At 45.3% G+C, this 14,712-nt stretch overlaps 1 protein-coding gene across 1 annotated transcript in view; it reads right to left on the bottom strand.

Moving 5' to 3' along the window:
• LOC117826901 (disks large-associated protein 1-like) overlaps positions 1–14,712 on the bottom strand; it is a 126,930-nt gene that overhangs the window by 19,967 nt on the left and 92,251 nt on the right. The gene's annotated exons all lie outside the window — the stretch shown is intronic.

The following is a 14,712-nucleotide window of genomic DNA, read 5'->3' as shown; positions in this document are numbered from 1 at the left end:
GCTGTAATCTGTAGATGAGTAGAGCACATGATCCATGTTCTCAGGAGAAGACCCTGAGATTGGTTTGTAGTTGATGTTGAGTGATTTTTTATATTTTTGTAAATGTTCAAATCATTTTGAAGAATATCTAGCAATCTGAGTACACACGGCCTATTTCCTGCTTTCACCTTGATACCAAACGAGTAATTTGTAAAGCAGCTTCTGAAATTGGCGACACAGAAGTGGATGATTAGATGGCAATATAACTTTCACTTGTGATATTGTATCTGACAGAAGACAAATTTACAGGAGGTAAAACCAGTCAATGAATCTATCTCTGTGTCTCTTCTTTCTTTGCTTATGTTTGTTGACTCATCCTCCCCCTGTTCTTCTTCCATGTTACCCTTTTTTATTTACTGTAAAGAAGAAGAAGAGAAAAACCTGTAGACCTCTTTCTGTTCTGCTTTTCTTTCCCCTCCTCACACCAGGTCTAAATTAGATCCTGATAGACGGGCTCAGGATGAATCGTTTTTATTTAGCTTGGAAAGAGATCAGAGAGGAGGGAGAGGTTATATCCATGAAAATACCCTTCAATCAATAACACTGTGATTCATTTAGCAGTGTGACGCCTGTTCTGATTATTGTTGCTTTGAATCTGGAGTATGTCCTTGGCAGGCCGACTGGAGGAGCTGTTACCGAGCGTGCTCACTTCCTCCAGGACTAGATCTGTCTCCATCTTCTCCCTGCTGCAGCGGAGCAGCTCTCCTCTCCTTGAATCCTTATCTGTATTGTTTGACACTCAGTAACCATGCTCCTTATTTAGCCATCAGCTACAGAAAGTTCTAAGTACATGTGAAATGACATTTATTCATGCTTGTGTGTCCATAAATAACAGGAGGCCTGAGGAGGATAAAGCACCTTGTTAGCTATGCAGCTAGCAGATGATATATCTAAATATCAATGAGCTGCTGGAAGCGAGGCAGCAGGAGGAACATTACAAGCTATAAAAACATGACTCTACTGTTAACCCTTTCTTATCAAACCACTAACAGCTGATTGAACAAATGCTCTCACGTCCAAGACTCAGACATAGTGACACAAGTGACGGCAGCACTGGGCACCAAGAGGACCAAAGAGCTCTCTGTGGAGAGACTCAAAGGCTCGTCTCCATGGGACAGGAAAGAGCTGCGATGATTCATAGCTGAAGGTTTTGATGGAAATGACTCATTTTGTTCCTATTAAAGAAAACATGTCAAACGTCTGCTGCTTCTTAATGTCGGCTTCCTAAATGTCAGAGTTTCCTCCTTCGTGTCACGCCTCGGTGTAAAATCTGTGGGTTCGAAACCGTTGATTGGACAAAGGATGGACCCCTCTTCGACTGTAAAACCATCAAACCCTGTTTAACAAGGCGGACCAAAGATTTCCCATATCCTTTTCTCTCTGAGGAAATCAAAGAAAGTCACTCTTCCACCTCTAAGACAGATACCCTTTTCAACTGAGGCAGTTTCAGGGCCGGTTCGGAGCCGGGGCTTAACTGAAAACCAGTTTTTTGTGTTTCGATTGTGAGTGAACCGGCTCCCGGCCAGGAAAACCGGTCCCAAAGCGTCTCGAACTGTTTGCTGGTCTAGAACACAGACTGTATAAAATATGGATGTAGTATCCGTGACGTCACTCTGTTCCTGAGTGCTGTTTTGAAGCCAATTGACGGCAGCCATATTGGAAATGCAGAACTCAACCAGGCAGAGTGTGACATAAAGGGGCGGAGTTTGAGCCTCTTAGCCAACAGCTATGTGTTCCCGTCCAGGAGTCAAGTCAGTCATGTCCTTATTTGGGCAAAAACTCGTAATCTTAATATCTTCTGAACTGTCGCGTTAGAAAAAAAATTCACCCCCCGTACAGTGTGTGCCGATAGAGAAGTTAGCTTCGTAGGGCCAAGCTGTGTTTTTGAACCAGGCTGTAAACATGTTTATTAATGCTGCAAAGATCATCTTTTTCCCATTCATGTCTATGTGGTTTACGGTGTTTCTGCAGCCAGCCTCAAGCGGATTCTCAATGTATTGCAGTTTATAACACTTCCGCATGGGCTTCATCGTTTAAGACCAGAGGTCACCGCTTGAGCTCAACACGCTCTCTCAGGTTGGACAGTGAATGTTTGTACGTTTGGGCAGAGTGGGAAACAGGGAGAACATTTCAAACCATACGTATCATTCTTCATTTCAAAAACCTTCTAACACGGGCTGAAGATATGACCATGTGTGCTCAGGTGGAGAATTATAGCCATCGTTACCACCTCTACATGAACTGCCTGATCTGAGTGATGCTCTGTGTTTGCTCCACGTTCAACCGTGGCGATGCACGATACACAGGTACGACTAAACCACTGAGACAAACAGAACAACACAAACACAGTTTACTGTCTTAGGATCAGATTTCAGAACAGAAAAGGAAATTCATGAGCTGACTTCAAAGCTAAAGTAGTGAGTAACTTTTGCAGATTAGTGGAATATAACTGTAATAACCAGAACCCTCCCTCACATCTCTCTCCAGCTTCCTCCATCTGTTTCTGTAAAACTCAGACTTAGAAACAAACTTAGAGTGTTGGCTGTAGGGGCGCCTGAGGCCCGGACATGCTATATGAATAAATCCTCGTGGAGGGAGGTAGATTAGCAGGGAGTAAAAGTCTCCCTCCTCCATGTCTCCGTTCCTCTGCTCGTCTCCAGACACAGCTGGCTCTCTGTTTTTCGAGTGTTTCAGCAGAATGTTCTGGTGGCTCTCTCGGACAGGGTCAGGGCGCCTCATCACTTGGTCTTTGATGCATCAGCAGAATGCTAAAGGTTCACAGGGGCCTCCTTTGAAAGAGGGATCTTTAGCCTTTTGCTCTCTGATGTCAGCTCCTCTGACTGATATGAACCGCGTCAAGAAACCGCATGGTCGCTTTATTGGTCTGCCTCAGTCCCTCGGTACAGTCACTCTTTCATATCCAGCTAATGCTCTCTCTCTCTCTTGTTTCCCCGTCTCTCTTCCTTGATCAATTCTTCCATACCACAAAGCTTTCCTCCATCCCCCCTAACCTGCTTTCCTTCAACTCATCCATAAAGGTGTGATAATGTTCTCTGCTTCATCATCAACTGGTTCCAACAACAATCTTCACATGAGTAGATGTGTTCAGGTGATAACAGGGGTTGTAATAATAATAACTGATATTTATATAGCGCCTTTCAAGAAACCCAAGGTCGCTTCACAGGGTCAGGTAGGAGGTCTGGGGGGGTAGGTGGGGATCTAACGGGGAAAGGTCTTGAGGAAAAGGTGCGTTTTGACTGCTTCTTTAAAAGTGTCCAGGGTTGGGGCGCTGAGGATGTCTCTGCCCCCGAAGGTCAGCAGCTTAGTCCGGGGGGATGGAGAGGAGACCCAGGTCCGAAGACTGTATAGGTTCCGGGATGTGTGTTGGTGGAGGAGGTCAGCCAGGTATTGGGGGGGCGAGGGCATGCAGGGATTTGTAGGTAAGGAGGAGGAGCTTATAGGTGATGCAGTACTTTACAGGGAGCCAGTGGAGGTGAATGAGAGTGGGGGTGATGTGCTGCCAGGGCTTGGTATGCATGAGAACCCTGGCAGCTGAGTTCTGCACGTATTGGAGCCTGTCCAGGGCATTGCTGGGTACCCAGAACTGGACTCCATTGCAGTAATCCAGCAGAGATGGACGCAGCCTGGAGATGTTCTCGAGGTGATAGAAGGCAGACTTTGTGCCTGATTTGATGTGTGACTGGAAGGAGAGGGTGGAGTCAAGAATGACACCCAGGTTGTGGACTTCAGGAGATGGGGAGATGGAACAGCCATCCACATGGAGGAGGAGATCTCCAACCTTCCTGAGCGGAGGTGGCTTGGGGGCCACAAACATGAGCTCAGTCTTTTTACTGTTGAGTTTGAGGATGCTACTCAAATATAACTTCACTTCTCCATTCTCTGAAGCCTCCATTAGTTGAAGCTGAACTCAGACACAAGCTGGAGTAAACTTGATGACTCCACATTCATTGTATGACAGGATCACTTTAAATGATTCAAACTTTTTCCCTGCACAGTTTTTGGTCATGACCTTGTGAAGTGGGCGTCAGTAACAGCTGCACTCTCTGGCCTCTCCGCTGCTCAGATACATTTATCTCCAACATGGCCGAGTGCCATCAGCTCAACTGGCCTGCATGACCACCGGCATCAATGTCAGATCAATGTCGGCTGCTCTGTGAGTGCAGTGAAGTAGACTTTACCAGAAAGCAGTGAGATTGAATCTATTTGTTAAAGTTGGGGTTTGAGAAATCTGATTTCTATTTGAAATAAACCAAAAATCACGTCCTCCTCCTTTTCTGCTCTCCAGGAAGCTCCAGCCCCTGAATTCATGATCACAAATCTTAAAAACAAGTCTTGAGCAATATGCTGAAGTTTGGAGCATCTTCTGCTCATTAAACCTCTATAGGTGGTACTAATCATTTTTCCTTTCATGGTGACGCTCCATTCTCCTTGAGCCGGGATGTGGAGGAGGAAGAGAATTCAGCAAAGGTCAGAGTGCAGTGAAACAGTCAATCAGCTGAAATGATGTGATGTAGCTCAATAAGTAAGGTTCCTTTATGTTGTTGTTGCTATTGATGTTGTGAAGGCCCCTGCTTGTGGGTTTATGTTCTGGTGGCAATACTAATTGACATTAGGGATGGGACATGATTTTCAAATGTTTGAATATTCCTTCACTTGCTAAAAATCAAAGAGTTACTGTGAATATTTTCTCATTTTAAAAGAGAAAATATTCACAGTACCTAACAAAGTAGACCACATTAACCACATTAACCGAGACCAAGACATGTCCGAGACCAGGGTGCACCGAGACCAAGGCATGTCCGAGACTAGGGTGCACCGAGACCAAGGCATGTCCGAGACCAGGGTGCACTGAGACAAGGACATGTCCGAGACCAGGGTGCACCGAGACCAAGACATGTCCGAGACCAGGGTGCACCGAGACCAAGGCATGTCCAAGACCAGGGTGCACCGAGACCAAGACATGTCCGAGACCAGGGTGCACCGAGACCAAGGCATGTCCGAGACCAGGGTGCACCGAGACCAAGACATGTCCGAGACCAGGGTGCACCGAGACAAGGACATGTCCGAGACCAGGGTGCACCGAGACCAAGGCATGTCCGGCCAAGACATGTCCGAGACCAGGGTGCACCGAGACCAAGGCATGTCCAAGACCAGGGTGCACCGAGACCAAGGCATGTCCGAGACCAGAGTGCACTGAGACCAAGGCATGTCCGAGACCAGGGTGCACCGAGACCAAGACATGTCCGAGACCAGGGTGCACCGAGACCAAGGCATGTCCGAGACCAGGGTGCACCGAGACCAAGGCATGTCCGAGACCAGGGTGCACCGAGACAAGGACATGTCCGAGACCAGGGTGCACCGAGACCAAGGCATGTCCGGCCAAGACATGTCCGAGACCAGGGTGCACCGAGACCAAGGCATGTCCAAGACCAGGGTACACCGAGACCAAGGCATGTCCGAGACCAGAGTGCACCGAGACCAAGGCATGTCCGAGACCAGGGTGCACCGAGACCAAGGCATGTCCGAGACCAGGGTGCACTGAGACCCGGACATGTCCGAGACCAGGGTGCACCGAGACCAAGACATGTCCGAGACCAGGGTGCACCGAGACCAAGGCATGTCCAAGACCAGGGTGCACCGAGACCAAGACATGTCCGAGACCAGGGTGCACCGAGACCAAGGCATGTCCGAGACCAGGGGGCACCGAGACCAAGGCATGTCCGAGACCAGGGTGCACCGAGACAAGGACATGTCCGAGACCAGGGTGCACCGAGACCAAGACATGTCTGAGGCCAGGGTGCATGTCTTGAGACCAAGACCGGTCTTGAGTACTACAATACTACTAAAAGTACATTTTCATTGTTTTACCAGTGTCTGGTTGTAATACTGTATTCCCACCAGATGGTGGCTACAGAGCATCTTAAAGCTGTTTTCTAACTGCATTAAGTAACAGAAGAAGAAGAATACTAACTGCATTAAATATCAAGAGAAGAAGAAAACATGAGTGACACTTGTCAGGTGACAGTAGTGCTGATTGGCCCCAGGGTCTCAGAGTGGGAGCATCTGAGCCCTCTGCTTCCTGTTGCCTTGCTCTCTCTCTCTCTCTCTCTCTCTCTCTCTCTCTCTCTCTCTCTCTCTCTCTCTCTCTCTCTCTCTCTCTCTCTCTCTCTCTCTCTCTCTCTCTCTCTCTCTCTCTCTCTCTCTCTCTCTCTCTCTCTCTCTCTCTCTCTCTCTCTCTCTCTCTCTCTCTCTCTCTCTCCCCACGCCACACCGGCGTTTGCATCCTTTCCCTCAGTGAGACTTTTATTAGTGCACTCTTCAACACCTCTCACTACTCCATGTTCACACACCCACACACACACACTACTGATCTTACACACTTTACACTCCACGTGTACATTGTTGTTTATCAGTTTTCTTATTTCATTCAATGTGTATTCAATTATTTATCTACTTTAGAAACTTTCGCTCCTTTCGTCTTTATTTTTCATGGCCTACGAGCCGGGTTAGCACCAGGGAGACACATTTTCTGGGCACACAGAGTCAGGCATGGGAAGGAGGAGATACTGAAGAGATGCTGATTATGGTTATTAGATCAGACTTGAGCAACCAAACTTTCAATCTGAATCTGTGCACAGCTCCAGTTCTTTGCAATAAGGGCTCTATTCCCTGTCGCTGCGTCGACATGAACAAGAGGAATTATATCCAGAAAAAAGCACAAAAACCTGAATGGGCTTTGTCAACAATCTAGGAATACCCTGCCTCCTGTTCACCGTTTTACAGAACCACATTTAACAAAGGTCAAACATCACTTAGGTATTGCAGAGAGGCTTTTTAGAGAGTACTGCACGAAGGCTAATCTCTCAAAGTCTTTTCTTTATGCGAAAGTTATATGGTTGATGTCAAGTGTGCCCTCGGCGGCTGAATGCAGAGCTCAGAGAAGGCTGGTGGGAGAGCGGGATCTGTGAGGAGGTGATTAACTGAGCGTACATGGCTCATCAGCCTGCTCTGCTACACTGAAACCTCCAGCAGCCTTTGTCACTCTCTCAGTCACACCCATGTTCAGTGTCTCACTCCCATCTTTGTGTCTCTACGTCATTTTTTTTCTATCATGTTGTTGAAGTCTCCTGCATGTCTTCAATCTGTCGTTCTCCTCCCTCATTAAGCACAGACCTCACAGAGCTGCTCCACTAATCTCTCCCTTTAAGATCTTTAAGAGCCATCCAAATGATCTTTTATTTCCACTTGCTTTTGAATCACTCACTGTATTATAGGGTGGCTGGGAAGTGCAATGCAAATTTACAAAGGAAAGGAACGTACTGTCTTGCCAATCTTTCTGATGTGTCCTTTCAAAATAAAAGCCAAAAGAAATTTAGAAAAAATAGCGATACTTCTGGATATTTCCAGACAGAGATGATGAACAAATCTCAGTTTCCACTGACTCATTATAGTTCAGACTAATAGAGGACACCCTCACAATGTAATCCTGCCAATCACAGCTTGATCTTATGTGTAATAAAGAACAATCAGCCATTTGAAATGTGAAAAGATAGCAATAATCCTGGATATTTTCAATCAGAGATTATGAACAAAATCCCAGTTCCCAGTCAGTCATTTTAATTCAGATTAATAATGGAACAGTTTTTGGGGCGCTGGTGGCCTAGCGGTCTGGGCACCCCACGTACAGAGGCTGCAGTCCTTGTCGCAGGGGTCGCCGGTTCGATTCCCAGCCGGTTGACCATTTCCTGCATGTCTTCCCCCACTCTCTGCTCCCCATATTTCCTGTCTCTCTCCAGCTGTTGTTTCAAATAACGGCAAAAAGGCCAAAAATATAAAAAAAAAAAAAAAATAATAATGGAACAGTTTTCAGTGCAAACTGGGATTTTGATAATAATCTCACTTTATCCAAAATCATTGGAATATGTTCAATTTCCAACGGTTTTTATGTTGAAATTCCAAATCAGATCCAGCTGTGATTGGCAGGAAAACATTTTGAGATGTTCTCTTATCAGTTTGAATCAGGATATTTTAGTGTAAACAGGGCTGTTAATATCAAATACATATAAATTATTCATATTACAGATGTTTTTTATTTTGAAAACCCATAAACCCCTCACTGCTGCACTTCCTGTATCTTGTACATTCCTTTACCGTCATTTGTAAATTTGTTTCAGGCAAAAATGTTGCGTCTCTTGTTGAAGTGTTTCTGATTTTCTTAATTTGTTTTCTTGAATGTAAATTTGTTTTGTTCTTGGTAAAAGTGTTTAATGTCATTTTGTTTAAAAAAAAAATGTAAACATGTATCCAAAATGCAAATTTGTCTTCAACTTTGCAAATGTGTTTTATCCTTTGTAAATCTGCATTGCACTTCTCAGCCACCGTAGTATCTGACCTATGTAGCAGAGATGAACACTGATGGGAGAAAAACATGTCAGTAAACGTAGCTGACGTGCACCTCCTCCAAACTGTAACTACGCATGGAACCGACGCAGTCCGCAAGCCCTGTGATTGGTCCGCTCGGCGGCATTGTATTTTCCCATATTTAGAGCACTTGTGAATTTCATCTCCTCTCTGTTCTTCCCTGTAATCATGTCTGTGTGATAAACAGCAACATGTATCAGCTGTAGATTAACATAACACGCTTTGAATCTCTGTGGAAAAGTAAACAGACATCATAGCGGGGCCGGAAGCAGGCGACCGGCTATCAGAGTGTTACGGGTGTGAGGGTGAACCCAAAAGCAGCACACTGGAGCCCGGAGGAAACAGCAGGTAACAGTCTTTACTAACCCGGTCACACAATGTCTGTTGAGATGCTGGTTTCGCTGTGTGGAGGATCAGGCTGGAAACAGACGAGGAGCAGGCAAATCTCTTGGTCGGGGACAGAAGGCTGAGGTAGTTACCAGGGCAGAAACGAGGAAGGAAGGTCGGGGACAGGCAGGGTCGAAACCGGGAGATCAGTCCGAGGAAAAGTGCTGGAGAGTCTTGCATTTGCAGTGAGAACAATCTGGCACTGAGTGAGCTGAAACCGGGACTTAAATACCGGCAGCAGGTAATGAGAAACAGGTGATTTGTGTTGGCTTAATGAGGAGAGTGTGGTTCAGGTAAACGAAGGGGAGTGGAAATGTAGTGGGCTGAGAGGCTGAGCAGGTGTGGCAGGTGATAACTGTGACACAGAGAGACCACACTGCCCTCAAGCGTTTCGGCCAAGCGGCAACCTCCGGTCTCAAACGATGAAGCCCATGAGGAAGTGTTATAAACTGCAACTCATCAAGAATCCGCTTGAGGCTGGCTGCAGAAACACCGGAAACCACATACACACCAATTCAAAGAAGACGATCTTTGCAGCAGCTCTACGAAGCTAATTTCTCTATCGGCACACACTGTACAGGGTGTGTGAATTTTTGAGTTTTTGCCCAAATAAGGACATGACTGACTTGACTCCTGGACGGGAACACATAGCTGTTGGCTAGGAGGCTCAAACTCCGCCCCTTTACGTCACACTCTGCCTGGTTGAGTCCTGCATTTCCAATATGGCTGCCGCCAACGATTGGCTTCAAAACAGCGCTCAGGAACAGAGCAACGTCACAGATACTACGTCCATTATTTATACAGTCTATGGTTTCGGTGAAGAATTGCTGCACGACACGGACACATCGAACACGTCAGCCCCTGCTGCGTAGGGGAGACGCAGGAGTATAAACCAGCCTTTACCATCTTTGCTGAGTCCTGCAAAACTGCAACAAGATTGTCACAGGTAAACAAATAGAGCTGGTGGATGCATCACCATCACTTTGAAAAACTTTGAAAGTCTAGGAGCATTTCACCCGTGGTGCAGCAAAGAAAATATCACCTGCAAAATGTGTGAAGTGGACCTTGTGTGTCACATCAGTAATGCATCTTATATCTTACTATATAACAGCTTCGACCCCTCAATCCCCAGGCAGCGTCTTATCTGCACGATATCTTATGGCTTCACAGGTACTTCACACTTTGATGTGTGAGATAAACACACTGAACAAAGTAGGAAACCTTTCTTTGATGATACAAAGTCGTGTTAGTCCTTACAAGATTAAATAACCAGGTAATAACATTTCCTCGAGGTAGCAATCAGAGCTGTTGTTTTCCGTGTTGTCTCTTCAAGGATAGCGCTCATTTCCTTTCTGTGTTGTTGTACCTTGTGTGTTAGCAGCTAATGAATATGAATGCAGAGTGAACCTGTGAAAGTCCTGTGGAGATGATTTAGATGCAGGACGGGGACCAAGTGGATAAATCGTGTCTTTGGGCATTGCATAAATATCTACCAGCTCTACTGTCAGCCATGTGGAGCTAACTGTGTACTGTGCAGTGTGACCACAGTGTGCATGACTGAATTATATACATGTATATGTATGTGTACGTGCCTCTGTGTGCTTCCATATACCCTCTTGGATAATCGTATAAGAATCCCCAGAGGAGCAGTAAATGTAGGTCATCAGCAGTGAGCACTTTGAAAAGAATACAATCCAGATCCCAGACCGCCGACACTCTCAGAGCTGTAAGTCCCCCCGCGGCATCCTCTCTGGCTTGTTCTCGTCTCGGTGCGGCACAGAGGGACCGCCCACTTTGGCCTCTACATGATTATCTGTATGAGATTTCTGGTTCATTGTTACAGCACACAGAAGAGGGCAGTCAGCTGTGGGCGCTTTTATAATTCTGTGTGATGTTGTGTTGGACGACGCAGGAATGCAACTTTATCAAGATAAATCAGTCATACCGCTCACACCACAAACATGGATACTTGGAGACCTCCATAGCCTTAATGATGTTTCTTCAAAGAACAGAAAAATGTCTCCTCTGTCTGTATGGTCACAAAAAAAGTCATCATGGCTAACTGGATTGAATCTAACGCACCATCTTATAAAGAATGGATCACCGCAGCGATGGAAATAACCAGGGTAGAAAAGGTCGCTTTCAGGCTGCAGAATAACGAGCAGGACTACACAGAAACATGAGCTTCACTGGAAAAGTATTTAACACTACTAAAGCAATTAACAACAACATAAGTGTCAACTAATTAACTAATTAACAACTAATCAAGACAGCAGAAATATGTGCAGATGTGAACATATGTGTGTATATATCAGGGTTAATTTTGCCGGCTATTTTAGATGTAGTCTTAAGGCTGATTTATACTTCTGCGTCTCCCCTACGCAGCAGGGGCTGACGCGGACATGAGCCCCACATACTTGTGCGTTGGTGTGACCGTGTCGCGCAGTAATTCTCCGCCGAAATGCCTGAGGCCAGTGTGGTCTCTCCAAGCGGCAACCTCCGGTCTAAAAATATGAGTCCAATGCGGAAGTGTTAGAAGCTGCAGTTCATCGAGGATCCGCTTGAGGCTGGCTCCGGAAGTACCGGAAGTCACATACACATGAATGGTGAAAAGACGATCTTTGCAGCATTAATAAACATGTTTACAGCCTGGTACAAAAGATGAGTGTAGTCTGGATAGCTAATTTCTCGACGTCCTCTCACTGTGAGGGGGGTGAATTTTTTTCTAATTCGGCAATTTCGAAGATATTGAGATTACTAGTCTTCCAATGAGAGGCACAGCTGCCTGCAGGAACACTGCAGCTGTTGGCTAGGAGGCTCAAAGCCCGCCTCTTTACGTCACACTGGCTCGACAGAAGCAATATGGCTGCCGCAGCTGATTGGTCTCAAAACAGCTCTTCAGAAACAGATGGGTGACGTCACGGATACTACGTCCATATTTTTTACAGTCTATGGGTCTCTCTGATAGCCGGCCGCCTGCTTCCGGTCCTGCTACGATCTCTGTTTACTTTTCCACAGAGTTTCAGAGCGTGTTATGTTAATCTACAGCTGATACATGTTGCTGTTTATCATACAGACATGATTACATGAAGAATAGAGAGGAGGAGATGAAATACACGGCCGATGTGCGGCCGATGTCCGGGATCCCGGAAGTGTTGTAAATGCGGGAAAGACAAAGCCGCCGAGCGGACCAATCACAGAGCTTGCGGTCCGCGTCGGCTCAACGGGGAGTTACATTTTGGAGGAGGTGCACGTCAGCTACGTGCGTAGGCCTCGGCGTAGGTACGGGAGCTACGCGGACCCCCGGCGTAGGGTATGTTGTTAAATGTTAAATGTAGCTCTGCGATCCTAGCAGAAATACCGAAATAAAAGCATCATAGAGTTATACAGACTTAGCAATAGCAACTTAGATGACAGTGGACTTCAGGAGAAGCCCCCCCCCACTCCCCCCCCTCACCATCCTGAACAGCACTGTGTCTACTGTGGACTCTTTCAGGTTCCTGGGATCCACTATTTCCCGGGACCTGAGGTGGACCTCCCACATAGACACAATCAGAAAAAAGGCCCAGCAGAGGATGTACTTCCTGCGTCAGCTCAGGAAGTTCAACCTGCCCCAGGAGCTGCTGATCATGTTCTACACCTCCATCATCCAGTCTGTTCTGTGTACCTCCATCACTGTCTGGTTTGGCTCTGCAACCAAACTAGACAAACACAGACTGCAGCGGACTATAAGGACTGCAGAGAAAATCATCGGTGTCGACCTGCCCCCCATCCAGGACTTGTACCGGTCCCGGGCCAGGAAACGGGCAGGGAGCATTACCGCTGACCCCTCACACCCTGGACATAAATTCTTCAAACTCCTCCCCTCCGGCAGGCGCTACAGATCACTGTGCGCCAAAACAACCCGCCATAAGAACAGTTTCTTCCCCCAGGCTGTCACTCTGATGAACACTAAACCATAACAGTGTCATACCTGTCAGATAAATACTCTCTGTAAATATACATGTAGATATACAATGCAACAATTCTCAAGCAGAATTCCATATTTCTATTTTTTGTATTATTTAACTTCTATTTTATAATGTAAAACTACCTCTGCAACTCACCACTGCACTTTATCATATTATTTTAGCCTGTACATATTAGTCAAGCTATTTGTTGTTTCTTTGTATTTATAGCTAAGGTTATTGTTATTATATTTTCATTTTATTTTTTATTGTAGTTCTTATTCTTATTCCTATTCTTATGCCTTGTACAAAGAGAGCACAGTTTACCAAAGTCAAATTCCTTGTGTGTTCAAGCATACTTGGCGAATAAAGCTGATTCTGATTCTGATTCTTCTGATTCTTAGCTTGTCCGTATAGACTGGGTCAGTTCTGTCTCTGAGCATTGTGAAATCTCTTTATAGCCTCCAAAACTGCCTATCCAGCATTTTCACAGCGGGCAGTCTGACTATAACCCACTGGAGTCATACTGACAGACTATGATTGGGATATCTGTATCGCTTTATGAAGCTTTTATTTTGGTACTTCCACTAGGTTAGTACCAAAATAAAAGCTTCATTTTAGAGTTTGAATAAAAGTTGTCATATAGCCACTCTTTAGGAATCTCTAAGAACATTTTGCATCTCATCTCTTGGCTCACATCTTCTCTTAACAACAGAACTGATCTACTTTCACAACACACCGCCTGAACAGCCTGAACAGCCTGCTCTTACAGAACCTCTTACAGGGTTCAACACGTTCACATGTCTCAGTAGTGTTTCTCATCCACAGCTGAGATCCTTCAATGATTCTCCAAGTTATCTCTTCAACAGCATCTCTCAGTAATGACAGAACTCAGTATTCAGCTCTGCACTCTCTGTCCTCTGTGTTAACCTGGCGTGAGAGTTTTGACACATATGGAGAGATGGCCTCAGGGCTCTCAGACAACTCGAGCTGCACTGATTCACACTTGACACGCGTTGTTATCGCAATCCCCTTACATTTGTTTCCTCTGAATTTGGCGGACCATTTAAACTGACAGATTTCCAGTCGACTCAGACATCCCCGCTGCTGCCCCGCATTAGATCTGTACTCACATGTTCAGCACCACCACCTCTCTAACATCCACCTGCAGCCTTCAGTCAGGTTTACGATGTGTTCTTATCACTCCTCAAATGTCTGTTTGTAAAATGAATGTGTGAGGAGTGAGTCAGACTGATCTGTTCAAAAGTGAATTAAGAAAACATTAACTCTTCCTGTCCCATTAAAGTTACTAACCATAGACCTTTCTGGAGTCCCTGAGCTCCCTTGTCTCGTAGGTTCCTCTGGATCTCTGCTGTAGATTCCTTTTTTGGGTCTGTCGTTCATTCTTTCTTCTTTCTTTCTTTCGCATTCCCTTACTTTCTCTCCTTCTTTCTCTCCTTCTTTCTTTCTTTCTTTCTTTCTTTCTTTCTTTCTTTCTTTCTTTCTTTCTTTCTTTCTTTCTTTCTTTCCTTTCTTTCGCATTCCCTTACTTTCTCTCCTTCTTTCTTTCTTTCTTTCTTTCTTTCTTCTTTCTTTTCTTTTCTGCTTTCTTTCTTCTTCTTTCTTTTTGCTTTTCTTTTCTTTCTTTCCAATTCCCTTTACTTTCTCTCCTTCTTTCTCTCCTTCTTTCTTTATTTCGGTTCTTCTTTCTTATTCTTCTTTCTTTCTTATTTCTTTACCTTTCTTTCGCATTCCCTTACTTTCTCTCCTTCTTTCTTTCTTTCTTTCTTTCTTTCTTTCTCTCCTTCGTTCTTTCTTTTCTTTCTTTCTTTCTTCACTTTTCTTCTTTCTTCTTTCTTCCTTTCTTTCTTCTCTCTTTTTCTTTCCATTTCCATAT

This window comes from Notolabrus celidotus, chromosome 15 (genome assembly GCF_009762535.1).
Source record: "Notolabrus celidotus isolate fNotCel1 chromosome 15, fNotCel1.pri, whole genome shotgun sequence".
NCBI lineage: Eukaryota > Metazoa > Chordata > Actinopteri > Labriformes > Labridae > Notolabrus > Notolabrus celidotus.
This window is presented reverse-complemented; position numbering and strand designations above follow the sequence as displayed.